General features: G+C 26.6%; 1 protein-coding gene across 1 annotated transcript in view; it reads right to left on the bottom strand.

Annotated features, from left to right (window-relative positions):
- The window catches only part of LOC123302804 (homeobox protein abdominal-B), a 146,766-nt gene extending 137,000 nt beyond the window's left edge, over nucleotides 1-9,766 (bottom strand). The window contains exon 1 of the mRNA XM_044885906.1: nucleotides 9,714-9,766. The gene's annotated coding sequence lies outside the window, so the exon portion shown is untranslated. The remainder of the gene's footprint in view (nucleotides 1-9,713) is intronic.
- Nucleotides 9,767-19,976: the final 10,210 nt, after the last annotated feature.

Below are 19,976 nucleotides of genomic sequence, written 5' to 3' on the forward strand. Positions count from 1 at the left end.
CAGGCTCAAACACTCAAAAGCCATAATTCATTTTCACTTAAGAGATAGAACATAGATATATTTTATTAATGATAGCAAAAATATATTTATTTGTACAGAATGGGAAAAAATTTACCAAATACTTAAAATAATAAATAACAATTTCGAGACAAAAATATCGAGATAAAAAAAAAACGTAGAATTGTAAATAAATTTTTATGCATTAAATGCGTGATATTGACATATTATAAGTTTTTATTAAATTTACATATTTAGAGTTTATATCTGATGATAACGCAATAATACCATCTTTTTTTTTAAGTACGACTAGACATGCATTGGAATAATTATGTAAATTTTTGAAGACACGATAGATAGAGTTTCTATTGGCTGTGAATATTAAATGAAACTTTCAAAACAAAAACATTTTTTTACAAGGTGATATGTAAAGGCTACAATTCATGTAAGAATCGCAGCGCAAACGATATTAAAACAAACTTATTAAAACAAGAGCAAGAGAAAATATCTCGCATATAAGGTGATATACAGTTCGTCATATGTCCCAAAAAATGTAATAACTTGATTTTTTTGGCGTCTTCTTGTAAACAATGGCAAAAATAATAATACAGAAAATTTGATCATTACGTCTTTGATTTACCGTTTTTTCTTTTAAAATGATATTTTGAAATAATCTCTCGACACCTTCGTAACAACAATGGAACTTGATTTAAGGAAAAACACAAACGAAACAATCCTAGGTTCCTTGACCAATTGCATTTCTCTCTCCTGCATCGTTTTAACAAAAGATATTCGGTAGATATTAGTGCATTTTTGGATGACATTTGTCGGACTCGTATGGACTTTTAAAGAATAAAGATAGATTCAATTTGTCATTCACATTTCGTTTCCTGTAAGCAAATTAACGCTCATTAAAAATATAATTTTGGCCATAGCGTTTTCGCACAAATGATTGAAAAGTGACGACGATGCGATGGTGGAAGAGTTTGGAAACGAAATAAATCAGGTAAATTAAGTATTCCTATATACTAGTTTATAAAGATTCAAGTACGAGAAATAACAACAAATATAAATAATTGTTTAAATACCCGGTACCTAAATACCAAAATCTAGAGAAGTTATGAAGAAAAATCATTTTTAGTAAAAAAATTCACCATTTTTTATTTATTTTTTATTCTTTTTGCGCTTAAAATATTGATGTTTCTGGCTAAATCAGTTTCTGCAAAGCTCATCTGTACAACTGTTCTACAAAAAATTGAAACCGCCTTGCAAAACATTCGTCATTTCAAACGGGGAGTGTTCAAATAAAATTTATTTGGCTGATATAATTTTCTTATAAATAAGCAATTTAATTAAATAATTTAATGCTGTGCAGACATATTTTTTTTCGGATACTTGATTATAAAATAATTGAAACAACCTTGTTATATACACCTACACATTATTTTACACAAATTTGATATACAAGAAATCTTGTATAAATAGATTATCGAAATATTGTTACTTAAATTTGACATTCAAATCTGAAATAGTTTTAACAAATAAAAATTTTTCATTTAAGTAATCCCCAATCAAAATATATAAATTTTAGAGATAGGTATAATTTGAATATAAATATGGCATATATAAAATATGATTTAATGTGATTATTACATGCATTTTTAAAAATATATAAAATTATCAAAATGATTTAAACAAAACTAAATTTGAACTAAAATTTAAAAAAAAAAAAACGTGAAATTATTATCATAAATATTCTGATCAGATTTTATCATAATGTTTGTGAGAAGTCCATCAAGGTCAGTCCCTGGCTTCATGAAAAAGAAAAAATTGCAGTTCCTGGTTAATCGATAAATAAATGAAAACAATTTCACTTTCAGGCTACCTATTACTTCACTCAAAACTATGTGTTTATCTAATCATCGAATAAGTGAAAAATGATTTGGTCCGACATTCGATAAAATGAGATGTTCATTGAACGTTGAAAAAATGACAAACGATACGCGAACGACACCCTCCGAAATTTACCGGTTAATTTAAGACACTAGCATTATCTCATTGTGCCAATCATTATTATTTGATTCAATCGTTCTGTTTCTGTCTCAATGTCTCAATCTGAAAGCATAAAATTTTGTGGCACAGATTTTAAAACACATTTATTGGTAAGAAATTTGTAGCAGTGGTGATCAGTTCCTCTCCACCACAGCAAAAAGTAACTAATAGTAAAATAAAGTAATAGAAAAACTAATTTTATTGCCCCAGGCTAAACAAGCGACCTACCTAAGCAACTTTACCCAGTGCATATAAACAATGTAAACTTGAAGTATGTTATTTGAAAAATATTATTTAGGCGCACCTTTGCAATTTTATCAAAAAGTATTATAAAATGTTATTCAAAGTAGTTGATTTTTATTATTTTAATAAAAACAATAAGGTAATTCATATATAAAATAAATTGTTATTACTCTCTAAGAATAAAGTTTTTATAATAATTTAAATATGCATGACAATTGATTATTATTGTATTTATTGAATAAATTATTATTTTGTTTATATAATTCTAATTTTTCAGATTTCAATCTTGTTTTATACTGGATGTAACAGTAGCTGAACTGCAAACTCTGATAAAGATAGCTGATACCAAAAACTTTATATGTCAACTATCTCATATATCTACGAAAAATTTAAAAAAAGTACATAGAGTCTCGTACTGTTTTCTAATACCGTATAATAATACTTCACACTATCTGTTCAAAATTTTTAACATTTTTTATCAAGAAAGGATCTAATTTTTCAAAGAAATGCTTCAAACGTCAAACAGGCAAAAAATGTGCAGAACCGTTTACGATTTATACGACTGCAGATAGTAATAAATTAAATATTGACCTACTCAATGAAACATTAAAAAAATCAAGTTAAAATCGCGTAAAAAAAGAAATGAATGTACAATTTTTTTTATATTCCCACAAAATAGTTACCACTAAACCACACGCCATAACTATTATAATACTTATTATTATTATATATTAAAAACATTATTGTGATGTCATTAATATTATTTTTATTAACTTCATTCTTGTTGTACAGTTAATTTATGTATCTGTTCATGTTTTTATGACGTCATCGCATAGGTATTTATTTATTATATAACAAATGCCAATAAAAAGTTATTATTATTTGATTCTTTTTAAAATTTTAATCAGAGGTAAAATAAGATAAGCATTCAATGGTTGTAAATAAGTGTTCTAGTTAAGGTTTATTATAAGATAGTAACAGTTTAAGAATAACCCGTTGAAAAAAAATGGAAAACAAATGGGTATTACGAAACACCGCTACGATTGAGACATCTCCCGAATATTTATCGAAATGAAAACTAATTTGCACTCACATAAAAATACAATTTCGTTAGCTTTTGTAAGACTAATGCAAGTGTATCTTTCTGTTCAGAGTAAGTTAAGGAGTTTTTATCTACGGTTGATACTCTTTCCTAGCAAATTACTTTTAACCCCGACTATACAATGGCGAGGGTTATGTGTTTGGTACATATGTATGTATGGTCATCTGTTCCCATCGAGCTTCTAAACTGTTGACCATAATTTTACAAATGAGATATCGTTAGATGCATTTTGATTGCCCGATGGTTATAGGCTATGTGGCGTCACATTAAATTGAATATGGCGCTCTCTACAGGAGTAAAAGTTATGATCGAAAAACAAAATTCGATTTAATGATAGCGTGTATGGTATGAAACTAAAGGGCGTAATTAGCACTTTTGGCCTGTTCTTGGTCGTGATCAGCTGGAGCATGGAGAACAGCCAAGCGTAGTTCTTATACGTTTTGATAATTCTTCTAAATATAAATGCTGATGAAGAAGGACTTGTTCTTCATGGAAAGAATAAAATATTTTGTGTTCCGCTATAAAAATATCCCTTTTACTCATTAATTTGATTGGTTCAAATAAGTACAGTAAAAAATCTTTAAAAATTTTGGATCATGTCTAATCAAGACTAATTATTTGCCAAGTTAGTTTTTCTTATACAGAATTGTTCATTATATTTTTCGACAAAATGTCATCCATTTACTTGGTAACATCTCACTCAACAACCTTGTATGTAATGAAAATGAATTACCGACTAAGTAATCATCCACGTGTATTCGTATATCTATCATATTTTATATTATTAAATTTAATCTTTCAAAGTATAAAACCAGTGGAATTAAAAAATTTCATTCCATTTTTAATTTATTTTGGACGATGATGAATCTAAGGCTGGTCAAGGTTTAGGTATCCAGTAAAAGAAGAAAATTTTAAACGGATCAAACTAAAATATTTAAATTTCTATATTACTTATTTTAAAATGTCCTAAATCTCATCGAAAAATGCCCATCGACAAATAGTTTGCTATCTATTTTCCAACTAGTTTTGTTCTTTTGAATATAATTTCATTTAAACATCTAAATTGTATCCAATATTGATAATTCAAGTAGCTTGATCTTTAGAAATCGAATTATAGAGATTTTACTGTAGGCACTACATCGAAATATTGAGTCCGCGAATAAATAAATAAATAATGAGTAAATACGTATATGTATACTAGAAGTATCGATGACGACGACCTTGCAATGAATGAAACAAAACGTGTATTGTATATAAATTATAATTTGTATGGCGCCACAATTCGAACTGAGTGTGAAATAATAAAGACATAACATACTTAACGCTTTGTCACTGATGTCGTTATATTGTTTTTATTGGCAAATAAAAAAAAAATACATATATTCATCATATATGTGTACTGTACCTATAAATCATACACTGTGGTTCGGATTATGGATCGGGTTACGTAAGTCGTAACAAAACAACATGCGTTACACGGTTTTTGTAAATTTGGTGATAGTGCTTCTACGAGTTGGGTCTATTTCCTAGCCTGAAACATTGTTATACGAAAAATTGAAATATTCAAAAACTTTAAGTATTAAATTGTAAGTTAAAAACTGCAGTTAGTACCTTAATAATCCATTCAAAAGGTTATAAAACTAATGGCGAGAGTTGAGAAATTAAAAACATTAATCCATTACATAATTAAATGAGCACTTTTCACAAAATATTCACAATCATATCCACTCAAATATAATTAAATATTTATTTCAATTTGAACAGATATTATTATAATTTCTAAGCAATATTTTTGAACAATAAAATAATAATCCATTGCACATAAACTGAAAACTAAATACTAAATAAATGTACTTCCTTATAGTAAGTAATTGTTATAAGTACATGTTATTAAAGTAATGTGATCGTTTTATTTTAAGTCAAGAAATTTTTGTTTCAAATTAAAACATAAAAAAAAACCATCTCGCAGAAGTTACATAGACTAAAAGAATTCTTGATTAAAAATAAAATAGTCACTTATTGGGTAATTTGAGGAAAATCATTTTGCCATTCGGCTACCGATGGCTTAAAATACAAATACGACAACAGGCTTAACGTGGATTTTAATTGGAGTTGAATAAAAAACAACAGTAGCATACAACAATACTGTTCAAACGTATGAATGAATGTCTAAGGAAAAATAGCTCAGAAAAAAAAGCCAGGAATATGACTATAATCGAACATTAGTTCTGGGATCGAGTACCAGACCTTACATTAGGTAGATACTCAACAATTATTACTATTCATCCAATGAAGGTGTAACTTGTTATATGAAATTTCAAAAATCATATTTGAGCACCGCTAGCATTTGAGCTCGTATACGCTTCAGTTATGAAATTATACAAACTTTTCCAGCCTTTTTTATTCCAAAAATAAGTTAGATATCAAATGTTATTCCGATTGGACAATAATCTTACGCATAAAGGAATCGATAGACATCAGACATTGCAACTGAGTACTTGTTTTGTTTCTTGTTTTTTTTTTTTCAAAACCATTGCTAATTTTTTTTTGGCAAGGGAATTCGTTAATAATAATATTAACAATTTTAAAAAGAGAATTACATTTATTTATGAAACAATATTAGAAATAAAATAATTAAATTTAGAAAAATTAATGTTACTTTTTTTTTTGAATTATTAAAATTAATTTTATATAAATAATTTTTTAATATAATGTTACATTTGATATATTTAATTAAATTAATTTTTTATATATATTTATTTATTTATTCCAGATTATTATACATAAAGTTTTAATTATTTATTGACATATTTGGTGCCCGAAATATTATACTTTTTATTATTATTAAATATATTATATATATATATATATATATATATATATATATATATATATATATATATATATATATATATATATATATACATATATATATAAGTTTTTTAATATTAATAATTTAATTAAAATTATTGTTTTTAATAAAACTATATTTTTTTCCCATGTGTATATATGTTCACAAAAAAACTTATTCAATGTATGGTCAATGTTTTTTATTTAATTTTTGGTTTTAATAATTCAATAGCATGTTTGATAAAGAATTTTTGTTTTAATTTTAGACAAATGGAACGAAATACGGTCTAAACTATAAAGTTTTCGTGCTTGAATTTAGTCAAATAATATACAGAAAACTTGTAAGTATAAAAATATTAAGAAATCGAGATAAATTTATAAAAAATACAGTCAATATGTACCTGTTCCGAATTTTTGTTGTGCTACAATATTTTGCCTTTTAAAGGGGAAACTACCTTTTTCGAAGCAAACGAAAACTCAGTGAATTATTTTAGAAGATTACGGAATTAACGTAAACACGTCTTTTCAAGTTCTGATTGAGTTAATAGGAACTTATCAACGATGGCTTCTAAAGCGATTCTATAGCTATGACGACACTGACAAAAATGTATCCGCCTGAATTCGATAGATTCTTAATAAGAAGCCGCGAGCGCATTAACTACAGAATAATTGATCATATTATTATTCAATAAATTAAAATAACTATTTCTTGTTTCAGGCTACAAAAAATTATTTACAAAACAATTAAAAGTATTTTTCTTTATATAATTTACTTAATTGAAAGAAGAAATGAAGGAGTAAAATTAATTAAAAGTTGTTTTTCTTGATTGTAAAATAATATACAATAAATTTTGATTTATAATTATTATAAATTAATTATTGAATAATATATGAATACAATAATTATTTAAATGTCTCTTACAGTTGTTATTTGCTTTGCCTACATTATCATAAAATTTGTGGTTTTTTACTTTATTATATTATAAATATAAAAAAGTTGCGTCCGTCGGTATGTCGGTATGTCTGTTACCAAGCTGGTGCCTTCAATTTTCAACCGATTTTTCTCAAACTTAGTACCTAGGTTCAGTTTGGTCATAATTCCAGATGATTTTTTATTTTTTTCCCTAGGCCTTTTTTAAGGGTATTTCCCTCTAGGCTAAAAGAGGATTTTTGGGGTTCTCAAACGGCTCTAACGATTTCGATTAAACTGGGCACAGGGCTAGGCCTTAAGGTGTTCCTAAGATTGGTATAAACCACATATCTGGGAAAATTCGAGAAGGCCCACACCTTAGGGAAAACCTTTCCAAATACAGGAAAATGGGATTTTCTAGGGGAGAGGCTGAGGGGACAGCAGTGAAACTTCGTATCAGGGTTTATATCAACAAGGTCCTAGGTTTGATATAGTTCCCCTCTTGGACGTCTACCTCTGGAGCCGTGGAGTTGGAGGGGATGAAGTCAAAAGTGATCAAATCAACCCTACCCAAAGTGAAAGTCTTTTGTCCGAGTAGTAGAGATAAGTTTGGTGGTAAGAAGATTAATTGTGGGCTACGAGGCGGGGGGAAGAGGTTAAAGATAATTCAGTACCAGTCTTTGTTTTAAAAGTAAGTAGGTACTGTCCAGTGAAGCAGACTGGTAACTGATAGTGATTATTTACAGAGATTTTGGACAATGTTGTAAAACAAATGAATGAAATTTCGTTAATATACACCAAAATATAATAAAATGACATTAGTTATTTCCGTAAAACGACAAAATGTTATTTGTCATAAATGCATCATCACTTAAATTGAAGGAAAGTAATGTACACAAGTCTTCAGTCCTAAGATATATGTTTTATTTCTAAGGTTTTATTACAACTTTTGTATTAATAAAAACATAAATATTTTTATTGTGACCAGGTCACAACAAAGATGTATACCATCATTGTCCACAAATTTTTTGAATTATTAATATTTAAGAATTGAAACAAAATAAACAAAAACTTGGAATATTTCAATAGAAAATAAGAGATAAAAAAAAATCCTTTATCTTCTAAATTTTCCACAACCTATATCATCTTTACATTATCGTGAGTACCTACTTGCGTAGTTCACTTCCAAAGCTCCTCAAGTAGTGAGTACTTCAGTTAACCTTGGTGCGACTGGGTAGATGGGACAGTGAATATATAAGGAGAGATCAAATTTGTGTACAAAAAAGTTATCGTTACTGAAATTATTCACATGAACAATAAATTATGGTGTCTTATAAACCCTAAATTATATCAATTAGATTTTTTTTTGTTCAATACCATAAAAATTTTTGTCAAAAATGAATTTCCCTTTCAAAACAATATACTCGTATAGTAATAATAATAATATAATTTGTGTAAAGTGTAAATAGGCCACTTAATTTAATTAAACAATAAAATTAATTTTATTATTAGGCTATAAAATTTATTACCTTAATAAATGTATTAAGAAGCTGTAATACATAACTTCTTATAACCTATTAGGTATAAGGTAGGAATACACACAAGTAAGCAAGCACACAAGCTGAAAGGTAGGTAAATTTTTTTTACAAAAAAAAAAAAAAAACTAATAATAATAATAATTGATAAAAGTAAATACTAACAAAAAATTAATGGAGCTCGAAATGTAACACAGAAAGATAGCTGGAATTTTCTGTTTGTATGATAGCGTTAAAAGTTTTCACGATAGATCGTTTCAACATTGATATCAGTGAAACAATCTCGTAGAAATACTCTAAAATAAATGTCTATTTGAATCAATTCTTCACGCAGTTAAGTTGATTGGTCTTATAAATGCAAAGATACTCACACCGATAAATGAGTAAGTCCAAAATAAAGTCAATAAGGTTAAAAAGATTCAATATTGGGATCCAATCGGAACCTTTCTTTTTCGTCCTTAGAAAGGATTTCGACTGTATTTCTATATTATGTTCTTATATGAGTGATGTTTATAAGGAATTTCAACAGTTGCATTTCGAAAATCGAATATGAAAACAGAAAAGCGCGAAAATACAGGTCAGTTTCAGGAGAAATAGAAAGAAACTTTTTTTGTGGCATTTTCTTGTTCTTTGCCGCAGACGTCAGGCATTTTTTGAAACATTATTTGAATTTTGAACCTGAATTGTTGATAAAAATAAGCAAATTATTTTATTGAGAGTTAACGAGATGAAAATTTCATGGGTGTAAGCTTATTGGAAAATGCGTAGAAACAGGTGCAAATAGTTGAGATCTTTAAAAAAGAATAAGATTTAGCTACAAAGAAAGTTAGCTCTATTTAAAAAACAAAGTTGACCTCTGAATTTCCATTTCGTTTTTCAAATAAAAGGGTGGAAAATTTATGGAAAAATTATCTTGTATACAAATATTCTGTGAGAAGTAAGAAAATTTGTTGAAAAATGAATGATGTACTTTTTTTAAAAATAATACATTAAAAATAATTTAATAAAAAATGTCATCACTTACCATGGATCTCAAAAACTGAATTAAATCATATAACTTAGAGGGACTGCAAAATCTGCAATATAAAAAAGAAAATATTTATTATAAACTTTATCTTATCAGTATATATTAAGTACTAAATAAAATTAGATATTCAAACCAAAATTTTATATATTTTCAATAAAAAAAGTATCAAATGTTTTTTGAGCGGAAATTAAAATATGTAAACTATATATGGTCTATTATTATAGAATACATTTTAAAATAAACCGGAAATTAAAATATTTTCGCATGCATGTTTTATCCCATAAAACTTTCAGGTCATGTCATAAACGAAATATTTTTAATTTTCAAAACAGCTTTTACACATTTGAAAACTTAATCCAAAAATGCGTTACAAAAAGACTGGAATAAAAAATTTAATTAATGCTTTATCTTTATTTCAATACAACCAAAATAAATTACTCAAACTTGACGACCATGAAAATAAAAAGTTCACTTGAAAAATTGCCTCATTTCTATTTATAATAATCGCATTACAGTTTTTCTTATTCATAATGGCCAATCATTTTGTTGATTAATTAGTAATTGTTATTGCATTTGACAAGCCATTTCATGAGAAAATGTCATGTAAACATGGTGCCTAGGGGAAAATTCTTAGAAAATATTAAAACGATATAGTTATAGGTATAAGGCAAGCGTACATTTATGGTAATAATAATGCATGTTATTGTAAATATTAATGACTTTTAACGTGATCGCTATTGAGAAAGTCGTAGAGTAAGGGAATCGGTTAATTTCATATTTCTACTCCAAAAATTCAATGGTTAAAATTTTTCAGCCAGTATACCAAAAATAAATAATTGTTTTGTTTGATTGAATTTTTGTTAAGTTTTGATATAAATTGATTATTGTAAGCATATAATAATTTTTTTAATACATGTTTAGTTTCATATTTCTCGAATTAATATACATTTTATATCAATACTTATGATATGCTATGTTATATTTCTATCAATTAACAGGTAATAAATAAACACAAAAAATATTAAATCTAAATAAAAAATGTACAAATTGCATATTATAGAGGGGAGAGTGTTGTTCCTTGATGTTACTGTACCTTGGATAACCCTTATGTGACAACCCCAATCAATTGATACAGTAGTTTGTTCATATGCTTTTGTTTTCGAGCAGAGATTCGAGCAGTACTTATTGGTGGGTAATTTTATATGACATTTTCAGAATAATTTTGTGACAATAAAGTGAACCTCTGATCAAAAATAATCACAGATATACTAAAATTATTTTTACTTTGGCAAGCATGTCGCGTGGTGCGTATGAGAAAAGTGTTCTTCACCCCAGTTAAAGAAAAACCAAGCTGTTTGTTAATAAAGCTTCTTTGAAATGAGGACAAAAACCAATCTTACACAGATATTACTAAGAAGTGTACTCTGATCTTGTTGCTATTCCACGGTAGGAAGACCAAACAAGATTTGCAAGACGAAGCTTAATATGTAAGAAAAATATGCAAAACATGCAATAGAAGACAAGATAAGGCAAACTTGTAGAAGGATTTTCAGTGTTTTATTTACATTCTATCAGTGATATTGTAACCTACAGTGGACTAAAAAGATCACACATAGGGAAGCCATCGCCCAAAGCTAAAAGCGATGTAGTTGATTCAAAGTAAACTGGGTTGCGATTCATGGTAAATTATAGTATTATTACATGGAAAATACTTTTCTTATTGAAATCGTCCAAACAATACTTAGTGTATGTGTGCATTCAAGGAAGACTGTTTTTATTGTTGTATTAAAAAAATGGCATTAAAATTCGTATAATTTCAAAATGTAATCTAAGGTACTCCAGCTTCCCAACTAATAAATTGTACAAACGATTAAAAGTACGAACTTGAGATTTTCTCATGTAAGATTTTAAACGAAAAGAAATTGAAAACTTGAAAAAACAATGCAAAACAATGTACAAGTATTTAAAGGTATAAAAATTGTAATTCAACAATTATTGATACATTTTGATATCGTTTACTTGCATAATAAATTTTATATGCATATACAGCATTTACAATATATTATATGATTGTGTTAAAATAAGATAGATATATTGCATATATATTTATTTATTATCCTTGTCTTATGTATGGTAAGTATAAATGACATTATTAAGATATACACATTTCACTGTATCAGTAAACATAATATATAAATAGGTAATAAAACAGTTTTACTGAACATAAAACAAAAGGGTATCATCTATAATGTGTACGCGCTTTTACATTGGATTATTTCCAATCTAAATATTTCTTTAATTTGTGAAGGATCTTTTCATACTGCATACATGGAAGCAAAGATCTTGATACACAAAATAAAATAAAGTTCGAAAACTAAAACCCCGACTCTCCTATAAAATCGTGTTCTTAAAAGTATAAAAACAAGAAAATATTTTCATCTGAAATTGTTACGATCAGTAAAATCGTCTTTACAGTCTTGTGGAAAACTGTTAATCTTAGAGGTGACGATTTTACATGTCATAACAATTTCAGATGAAAATATTTTCTTGTTTTCATACTTTTAAGATCGCGATTCTGTAACTGTCGGGGTTTAAGTTTTCGAACTTTATTTTATTTAAACCATTTTGGGGTTATAATTTCGTGAGAAAGTATAAAAATATTCTACAATTGTCAGATTTGGATAAGTTGGAAACATTTTTGTTATAATCACTATACACACATATATTATAGTTATAATTGCATTTGTAAAGTGGATATGCTAAATATTATAGTATAAGTGCTAGAACCATCATGAAAAAATTAATTTTAATATGGTTGGAATTTTGGAATTTCAAACTGAAATTAGGTAGGAATAACATACGTTTGGCACCTTCCTGGCACATTCCTGTAAAAGATTTTCTAATCAATTGAAAAAAAATTATTTTTAATGATCTTTGAGCAATAATAATTATAATAGATATTATTCTAGAAATAATAAAAAAACGAGTTTTAATCCTTTTAGCGTAGCTGTAATTTTAATATAATTTTGTTTTATAATTAAAGAATGTAATTGAAATTAGCCACAATTAAGGTTGCTTTACTGATGTGAACCCAATATTAATTAGCGTAACCACTCTATTCACACTTCCTACCTAAAATATGGAAATAAGGAGAGAACAAAATATTTTAATTACAACCGCCTATAAACATAAATTTGCGGAAACGTTGCCAGCTCTCATATCAATATATTATACCTTTATATATATATATATATATATATATATATATATATATATATATATATATAAAATTTTAAAATACCATATTTATTATATAAATATTATATAAATTTTTATAATATTTATATAAATATTATATTACAATTTATTATTTATATGTGTAAAATGTAATAATAATATACGTATTTGTATAGTCTTTTTGACGCTATAAGAGTTCAATAAAAGTTTGATAATAATAAATAAAAACTGAATTTGTATTTATTATAAATATTTTAAAATTCAAATATTTTCGTGATTAATATGATATTATTATTATTATTATTATATATATATAGAAATTATGTGAAAATATAAATAAAATATCTTATATGTGAATTTATTAATATTTTTAATAATAATATATTTTAAATATATATATTTTTATGTTTTGTTAGGTACTTAAGGTATGATTTACAAGTGTGAAGTGGGAAAATTAAATTATTATTGATATTAAAATTGGGAAATATATGAAAAAACATATTTACTTTAACCGATTGAATAAAACAACGCAAAGTAGGTCCAAGGCACACTTTATGGTGGAAACGCAAGGAAGAATACATTTAAAAATTACTGATATTATCCATCAAGTCTTCCGAGCACTAATCATATTATCGTAGCTTTACACAACTAGTAAAAGACATATTGTAATCAAACCAGGTTTCCAACTAAACTGTATTCAAGAGCTTGTTACAGGGACTGTATTTTCAAAAAATTCCACTTTTCGATCTTCTCTTAGTTCCACCAAGCAGTAAACATTCAAATTACTAAATATAAGATTTATAACTCTCATATATATCGAAAATAAGATGCCGAATACAAAACAGTATTGGTAGAAAGAGTGAAAGAATGAAATTATGAAATTTTCCATAAATAAATCGTTTGCAATATCATTAAAAATGTTTGATGAATTTTGTTTCCATCTCAAAAAAATGACTTTTCATTGAATTTTCTTTGTTTTTTTATCTCGAAAATGTTATATAACATATTCAATTTAATATTTTGCATTTTCTTTGACCAAAATAAAATTTTCACACACAAAAATTAGTTATTTTCTCATATTAAAATCAAACAAACTATCTCGAGAATTAATGCTATTGAATTTACACCCACAAGCCACTTTGATAATGGAAAATTCCATGAAATTCTTGACAAAAAAATCAATTATTTTAACTTAGTTTTTGAAAAGAATATAGGTACTTTTTGATTCTAAGATTTTTTAACGATGCGACGGCAAAGTTAACGTTAACGATAAAAATGCTACAAATTTCTGAATGTTATGCCAAAATTTGATAAAAATACTCACAGATTTTTTCAAATTGCTTTTTTTTAAAATTATTTTGGAGAAAACGTTTGGTTTCAAATCGTTCCATTTATAACACAATAAAATAAAATTTATAGTTTCATGAATCATTCAAAACCAAAAATCTCGATCATCACATCAAATGACAAGGGTGCTGTTCGAAGAGAATTCAGACAGATTTGTGGACATTTTTTCAAATAATATCAAATAATTTCTCATATAAATATCGATCAAAATATATTAAAAAGGGCGGCCTCGAAGATTATTTCGAAAATTTTTCAACTAATCAACATTTCTCGCTAAAAAATTGAATTTAATTATTGCTCAAAATACTATTTGATTCAATAAATATCCTTTAATTCGTAAAAACTAGAATTGGGAAAAATTAAAAAAAATAATTACCTATTTAGAAAAATTGACAATTAAAAACAATATTAAACAAACCGGAACTTGTACTAACGCACACAAAAAACAAACAACAAAACATTTACGTATATAAAAAACAACAAAAATCTATACAGTAAAATATAAAATTTAACGACCATAAAAATACAGTAAAACATTTTATTAGGTGTTTATTAGATATTAAAAATTATTGCAAAATTTTGGTATAAAAATTTTTAGTTATTGAGTAATTTGTTAATAAAATAATTCTATACATTTAAAAAAACTAATTTTTTTTTTTTGTAAACTATGTATTCACTTTTTGATATCCCGCCAACATTTCAAATAAACTAATCTTAATAATAAAAAAAAAACTAAATCTAAACATTTTGAGTTTTGTGTATGTTATTATGGCTTTTAATTTATTCGAACCAATCACAGTCGAGTATTTCAAATGACATGCATGCATGCCAAGTGTATATTAATTCTAAGGGGGTTAAAAATGTATAAAATATATTATCCAAATGCATAATAAGAAATATTTTTATTTTTAGAAACAAAACGCATGTATTGTCATAAATATTTCAACAAAAGTCATATTTATTTTGAAAGAAAAAACTGTCGTCAAGGTAAGAAGGCCATTTTATTAACACATACAAAGGGGTAATAAAAATTTAAATATTTTGGCTATTCATAAATCATTGAAATGACAATATACTTTTGGAAAAGACATTTTTGGTTTATGTGGTTAAATATCATACCAAAATATTTTTGATTTTTAGTTATAATTTTTCTGTAGTTTTACAAAGAACAGTTTGTACATACTTTCAATTAATTATTGCAAAAAGTTATTGTTATACTAATTAATAAAAACAGTTTGTTTGTTCGTTAATTATGCGATTACTAATTCAGCCGGCTTAGTTCTAATTTGTCGGTGAGTTTTAAGTTTTAATTAATTATACGATTAACATTTTATTTACTTCCAAACATAATGAAAGTGGGAGGCACTGGATACAAAAATTTCAATATAATCCGGTCTACATCTAAAATTACTTCCAATGTGTATAGATAAGCAAGGTTTGTTTGAAAAATCTAAGAATTTTTGTAAGGATTTAACAAAACTGTTTTCAAAATACTGCAGATAAATTACTTGGTGTATTTTCTATTTCCGAAGCAAAATCTGCAGATGAAAATAAAAATTACCGTAACTTGATACAACTGACCTCATTAATGTTGAAAAGTAAATTATATGATATCCAGATACGTATCTGTTTCAGTAAATCAAGTATCGTTTGGTCCTTTTATTTCAAAACACTTTTGAATATTTACAGTTTTTCTTTGGAAGGAATGGTCAAGTCGTATTTAAATTTTCTTCGGTCGAATATCTACTTGGACAAAATATTCCAAAACAAAATATTTTGTACCTATTATAGGGTAACTAGATAGGGTACTAAGAGTCGTGAGAACTTTGGAAATCCAACCAGAATAGTTTTAGAGACGGAATTTGTCTTAGAAGAGATTTCAAATCTAAAAAAACAAACTTTGAAAATTTTCAAAGAATAATTTGTAGAAGAAACATAAATTTTCTAGTCTCAAGTATCTAAGTTCATTTATCATCGGTACACTGTAAAAGAAAATTGAACTGAAATAAGCGCATTTACTTGGCTGTTGATGTTCTTATAACAAGGAAATATTTCTTGAGTCAACGACCTCGACTTAAAGATTTGCTTGCACCAAAAAAATAATTACTTGCAACCATGTTAAGAACATATGCTACCATTAAGAACATTGTTTTACAGTATGGTAAAAATTTAAAAATCATGTCCGCATATATTAGCTGTCTGCATATATTTACCGGCTATATATACTTTCGTGATGTACTTAATCGTGCCAAATTTTAAACATGATAAAAATTCATAAAAAAATTTCTAAACTGGTTTATTGTACACAATTTTTGAATACTTTTTTTTTTCAAAGTAATTGCATAATATCATTTATAAATTCATTATAAAAATTGTATATTAATAAAGAATTTTTAATAACCTAAATAACCTTAATTTATAATTTAAAATATAAACAAAACCGCGAGCACCAAGCTCATTTATAATGCAAAAAAAAATTTGTAATTAAAACGCTCTCAGCACGTTGATAAAAATCAATTAATTAATGTACAAATGTTTTGCATAATTTTTACAATTAATTATTATAATTAATTAAATTAATTATAATATTTATGAATATATTATTATATTATTTTGCATTTTAAATATACATTTTTCATAAAGTTGAAAAAGATAAGAATATAACCTTACGTCAAAATAAAACAAAAACGATTAAAAAAAATTCACTTTTCACAAACAAAAGCACAAAAATCCACTTGAAATGTAAATAAATAAATAATTAAAAAAAAACTATTAACAAATAAAAATAATTGCACTGATTGTGTTTTTAAACATCGTGAAAAAAATTTACCATTGTCGAGTAATAAAATTTTTAAGCACAAAATTAAGATATCATCATTATTATGATTCCCTTCTTTCGTAGAAAAACCGAATCATTATTACTTAAGTCACAATAATATTTTTAATAGAGCTCAGTAACAAAAACATGGCGTCAAACTTGTATATATGTATAAATAATAAATAGAGTCCATGAAATTTATTTCTATATTTGTATGACAAAGATACGATATAATCCAGTCAACCAATAAGAATGATGCTTTTATATTAACATAGGTAAAAAAAACTTGATTTTTTTCAAAAGATGTTTTTAAAAAAATCTGTCTGTTTTTTTTTTGGTGGACTTGTTATAGATTAAATTTATCCGACGATTTTTTAAAGTTTGTTTTATATTAAAAATACAGTTTTGGAATTGGTTAAGACGGAATATTTTAACAAACTAAAAATACATTTTAACTAGCAATTCTGAAGAATACAAATGATATTCAATATAGTAAATTGAGTTCTCTAAGATGTTATAAATTGATTATACAGCAGTTTTGTCCCTTATTTAGAAAAATTAGGGGATTATTGCCACTATCTTTGCTATTTTGCTTTGTAAGCATAGGGGTGTGATAGTGACGTGGAACATTTTGATACATTGTTAAAATACATTTTCTGCATTGCTTAACTTCTAAAGTTTCAAAAATCAACAAATTTAGTTTAGAAAAAATTTTTAAGATACAAAACAGTATCCTTCCAAGTAATAAAAGGATTACGATGAAGGGGCGATCATCAGACGGCTGAGACATGTTCTATTTTAAGGCCCGATGTTTTACAAGGAAAGGCCAGAATTCACTAAGGTAGCAAGGTACGATTACACAAATATTTTGATATGAGGAATATGTATCGATAAAACCATCGTAGCTACAAGTGATGAAACATTAAATTTCAGTATGGTTCCGAATTTAATGTGGGTTCAAGAAAATATGCCACACAAAAGTTTTTCTAGTTTAAGACATAGAATAGTTTTCTTCTTCTCTATAAAAAAACTGTTCGTCACCGGATAAATGTTCCTCACATCAAAATGTCAGTTTTATCATACTCTGTTTCTATTCAGAATAATAACCAATTTTTCAAAAATAATCTTCATATAATACAATTTTTGTCGTGGCGATCGTGGAAAAATCTGAGGATTACTATAAAACCAAAATTCTGAGCCCTGAGCCAGGCATTAATTTTTCTATGTCACTTTTTTGGGAAGTTCTTGTGTCGAAAAATAATCAGACTAATATCCACAGAATCATATCCACGATTCCTATTTTCTCTCTTTTTTTCTATGGAAAAAAAACAATTATTTTCAACATCATCTTTCAGTTTATGAATATTTAAAAAAAAAAACAATCAATAACCAAAATAATAAAGAATTTAAATCTGAATGAATTGTTTAGAAAATTTAATTTAAAGCTTCTATAATAAATAATATTAAGTTAATATTAAAGAAAAAATAAATAAAACAATTGAAATTATAATTAAACTTAATTTAGAATAATATAACTAAATGTTTTCTGTGTGGGTGTGTTATGCTAGACCGTGGGCGCACGTCCTAAAAAATACTGTTTTCATCATCAGTATAATTTTTTGATGTTCCACTTTTAGTCGCTTGTATCTCGGAAGGGGCTGAAAAATCAACTTTGACTATTAGAAAATTAGGTGTAAAAAACAAAATTTGGCTTATTTTTAATAAAGTACCAAAATATTAAGTTTTCCTGGCATTGACACATTAGTCTACCAGCTTCCAGAAACTTGCCTGGTCCTTGATTCATTTTATCATATTGCCAGTAAAAATAAACTTCCGTACTACGTTTTTACGATATATTCCGTATAAACAAACCCAATCTAACAGGAAGAAAGGATTATATGGTTTTATGATAGAATCATCGCTCATCAGAAATATATCTACGAAACAACGCGAATTTAACTTGATTGCATTGAACCCTGCTGTTTGTTCATTTACTGACTGTGTTCAATGTTTAATGAACTATACTAAAATTGTATTCAACCATTCTCAGTTTATTCACCCTGTTAGTTAAGCCAACACAATTCACTATGTTTTGTTCTTTTTGTACCGTAGTGAAAACACTATTTACACTGGGTGCAAGCAGGAAATGACAATCATAAGAACACTGTAGAAGCATCATCATTTTCTGTATACACTCAATCTAGCTCACCGATACAAAAAGAACAAATTATTTATGTGCATATTGGGGTGAGTTTTGGTAGATTCTGCGTATATATTGTATATGTACATCGCATAATGGGTATCAAAATAAATACAGGATTTACAGTAAACTGCAATTTCATTTACCCACATTGACTTTATACCCATCACAACATGATGATGGAGGAACATTTATCTCTCATACTTCCGTCACGAAGACAGCCAACTATTAAAGTAAACATGAGAAGAGTGAATCGTTGCGTTTTGGGAGGGGAGGGAGTAGGTTACTCTATAAAACTATATTATCCAGCTTCTGCTATGATGTTTATTTTTGATAAATTGTAACCACCCCCATAATTTAAAATTATGTAGTATATTCACGTAAAACAACAGGCAAGACCCCTTGCTTACTAGATACATTTTATAAAATACAACCCCTTTTTTACAGTAAGACTTCTATAGAAAAACTTACGTTTTACTGTAACGGTAAAATTCTTTCTTTTTACATGCTTTTATTTAACAAGCAACATTTGCATATCTGCTCGGATTAAATCTTGACTGAATTTCAAGCAGCTATCATCAGCCGATTGCATTAATATTTTGTATTCACATTTAGTTTGGATGATAAAATAAAGTAAGCTAGCTCAGGTAAATCAAAA

This window comes from Chrysoperla carnea, chromosome 1 (assembly GCF_905475395.1).
Source record: "Chrysoperla carnea chromosome 1, inChrCarn1.1, whole genome shotgun sequence".
In the NCBI taxonomy this organism is placed as follows: Eukaryota; Metazoa; Arthropoda; class Insecta; order Neuroptera; family Chrysopidae; genus Chrysoperla; species Chrysoperla carnea.